Here is a 3,792-nt window from a genome sequence, read left to right as displayed (position 1 = left end):
TAGTAAATCAGGTATTCAAACTTAATGCTGTTTTTAATAATAGTTATTTTTTACATTATTGGAGTTTTCAGACAAAAGTGGGAACCCTTGTCTTTGGGACACTTGTCTATTTTAATATTAGTATGTGATGCATTTGTTGGATAGTTGTTATATTGCTTCGTAGATAAGTCTCTTTAAACTATGAGTTATGCCTATAACAATTCTTTTTTAATGTTTACAAGGTCATGGCAATTAAAGGAATTAACATGTCTGTATTGGTTAAGGGATTGGCATTGTCTCTAGAGTGCAGCTCAGCAAAGTTTGTTTCTTTAATATGTGCCAGTTATTGAATGACATTTAAAAGGATGGTGCAAAAGCAACAGTTAACAAGACTTAAAATGTACTCAAACAATGCTATATACATGTCATTGTTTTGTGCATGTCCCCATTCGAAGGTTACATTCTCCTCAGTGTGACTTTACACTGTCCTCATTTGGGGACGGTTACATGTATATTAGATATTACTTTTTATGTACACAGTTCTTGATGACTGCATTGTCCATGACCACGATGTTGATCCAGATGGCCAAGAACCTGAACTGAGACATATGGAGGTGCAAAACAGCATGGAGCAAGGTATTCTTTGGTGTGAAACATGTTAAAAAAAGGTTTACATATACATCCAGCTAGTTCTATTATTTTGGAACTGGTTGATCAACCTCACATGCACAAGTTGGATGACAGTGACAGTCACAATGTTTATATTTTAAAATTAATGTATGTGGCTCTATCTGTTTTCTTATGTCATGTTGTTACATGTACAGTAATGAGTCTGCAGCGGTTACCTTCTAGGCATCTACGTTCGATTCGGCGTAAAGTCGCCATGGTTAGCCCAGACAGCCTTCCGGCACTTTGTCAGAGGACAGATCATCTGAGATGTGATTGAGAGTCATGAGGTAGCTGCTGTGCAAAGATTGGGCTCGGATCTGACAAGCCGCAAATAGTTTGCCTTTTAAAGAGTGTGGCATATCATTCCAACAAGGTACATTTTATAACAAAATAAATAAATACTTGTTATAAATACATGTGTCACTGTGAGACCATTATTTAGTTGAGCTGTTCATAATGTTATTATATTTTGATAAAGAGTGAACTAAAACCTCAAATTTTTGTATTGTACTTTCACCTATATGGAACATGTGTTAGTAAATGTTTTTAATGTTTCTTATGATTCAAGACAAATAGTTTAAGCATTTTTTGTTTTGAATATATATTACGTGTCATTAGTTAAATATTTAAGAAAAATATGTACAGTTCTACATGTATATGAGTAAATGCATAAACTTCACTTTCCTTATTTTATCCGAAGAAGAACTTGTCCAAAACACACCAATGTTGAGTTTCTAAATATGTTTTGACATTTTTGGTAGTCAGTAGTTGTTGCTATTTTAGATTCTCTTCTTGTAGTAAGTTCATGTACTGTTATAAGGTATTGATAAGAAAAGTTTATTGGTTTGATTTAAAAATGTATGAAGTGTTTAGATGATTAATTACTTCAATGTATAACTGTCATAGACTTATTAGCTGGCGATTTATTTTTAAACACATGATATTATTTCATTTTTCATTTGTAAATGTTTGGACTAACAATAGCAAATAAGCAAGCATATACACGTATATATATCCAGTTCAAACTGTGTTTGATTTCAGTTATTAGTGCGGTGTTAAATATTCATATTGTATAAACCATAAACTTAAACATAACAATTACAGATGTGCATTGCCCCATCACCTTTGTCCAGCCACCTGGCTTGACTTGTAACAGATATCAGGATTCCCTGCGGAGTAGTTGTGTGCTTACTTCTCGGGTTCCACCACCAATGATGGCTTCCCCAAGGCTACAACTACATACAGAAGATGATAGTCAACAGTCAGCTTGTGTCAGATGTAAGAAACGGGCATTCAGCCGGCGAATATAAACCAGCACACCTTAACTGCTTGGTAGGTATATAGTGACGAGTACATGCAACTGTTTAGTTGTTGAAAATTTAAAAATTGTTTTCCCTTGAGTCATCAGTAACAACATTAGCCAATGTAAATTTTGATGTATTCTTAATTAATTTATCATGGAAACTTTGAAAAGAACAATTTAAGTGTTAATATCTGTAACATTATTGTTAATTTTATTATTAAGCTAAATATTGGGTTTGTACATTATTCTTTCTTGAAAAAATTTGGGATAAAATAATTCCACTTTCCAAGCACGTGTTCTTTGTACACATGTACATGTAATTGACTTTATCTGTTTGTTTTACATTTATTTAATAGTTGATTATAGTTAATGTAGTTGACAGAAATAATTTAAACAATATTGCTGTTACTGGAAAAATCCTTATAGTGTAAGCAAACACACCTTTCCATATGGAGAGGAAATCCAGGTTAAAATCCTGGTGGGGATCCCATATAAGCAGCAACTTACATAATGTACATATAAATTATACAAAGAATAGTATGTGTTGTCATAGTGTGTGATATTTAATATTCATATTAAAATTAAGTTTTTGATGATTTTCTCTGTCACACACACACATACGCAATATACGCTGGCAGTGACATATGTATTTTTACTTTATGTGATTTATCATTAGTACACCATCATTAGCTTCACGCTTCAAAAAAGGCCCATCACTCTGTCCTGGCAATTAATCATAATTATTACCCTTTTTTACTTTAAAAAGAAAAGGGTTTGTTTTCAACAAGTGTGCATCTTTGTTTCTACTACAGAATCTGATGTTCATATCTTCAGTGTCTTAATATAAGGCAAAAACTGATAAAAAAATAAATTTCATGAAGTACATATTTGTGTCAGTTTTCATGTGCAGTGCTCTTGGAAAGTGCAGGGAGAGGATCTTGCTGGAACAGGTGCTCACCCTTCAGTTGGCTCGATTGGTAGCGCCCAAGTCACTGCCAGCGCCCATGAATAGGCCAGACGCCCTGGAGATGGGAACCACTGACGCATGATCAGTTCCCCATCTAGAGCAGCACTGAAAGCGACCTCCTTAAAGCCTACTTTCTGGAATACATCTGTGTGCAGAGCTTGTACATCAAGTTGAAGACTTACAATTCATCTCATGGACAGTGATAAAACATTGAAACAAAACCTTATTATGACTGAAAAATCTAAACAAAAACAAAATTTGTTGTTGCCTTATACCAGTGTCATGGCACACTGGTCGCTTTACTATATGCTGCAATAAATCGCTTCTTTTCAAGGATGAGGCTTTGTTGACTGCTTAAATAAATATATAATATAAAATTACCTGCTCAACTATGAAATTATGTGAATCAAATATTGTGTACAACTACTGCTGGCCTCATTAAAAAAACACAATATGAAGCTTCATTACTAAATGTGTGCGCAAAAATTATTTCCCGATTCTGATCAGTGACTCCTTTGTGTAGCTTATGTTTAACGACTGTTCAGTTTAGTTGCTTTTTTGACCAAGTTAGTTATTTATCAAATACAGTGTACCTTTCTAATCATTTTGCTCTATGTAGTATAAAGTTACTGTTTAAAATAAATCAGATATCTTAGATGAGCATTTTCTAATTTTTTTTTATGTTAAAATCTCTTGTCATAAATATAACTTCATGGGCTAGTTTTAAAAATTGCATATGTATTGCGCAAAATGTTTGTTCATTAAATTCAAAAGATTCAACAGTCAATAAATAAATATTAAAAAAACAGTTTTAGTTGAATAATAATTGATGTTTTGGCTATTTTGTCTTTTTTACACTTATACATTATTTCTA

At 33.0% G+C, this 3,792-nt stretch overlaps 1 long non-coding RNA gene across 1 annotated transcript; it reads left to right on the top strand.

Moving 5' to 3' along the window:
• The first annotated feature begins 837 nt into the window (after positions 1-837).
• Positions 838-3,454, top strand: LOC127846937 (uncharacterized). The gene is made up of 3 exons (XR_008033739.1): positions 838-1,021; positions 1,753-1,980; positions 2,849-3,454. It is a non-coding gene; the product is annotated as an uncharacterized LOC127846937 (long non-coding RNA).
• The last annotated feature ends 338 nt before the right edge of the window (positions 3,455-3,792 follow it).

This window comes from Dreissena polymorpha, chromosome 10 (genome assembly GCF_020536995.1).
Source record: "Dreissena polymorpha isolate Duluth1 chromosome 10, UMN_Dpol_1.0, whole genome shotgun sequence".
In the NCBI taxonomy this organism is placed as follows: Eukaryota; Metazoa; Mollusca; class Bivalvia; order Myida; family Dreissenidae; genus Dreissena; species Dreissena polymorpha.
This window is presented reverse-complemented; position numbering and strand designations above follow the sequence as displayed.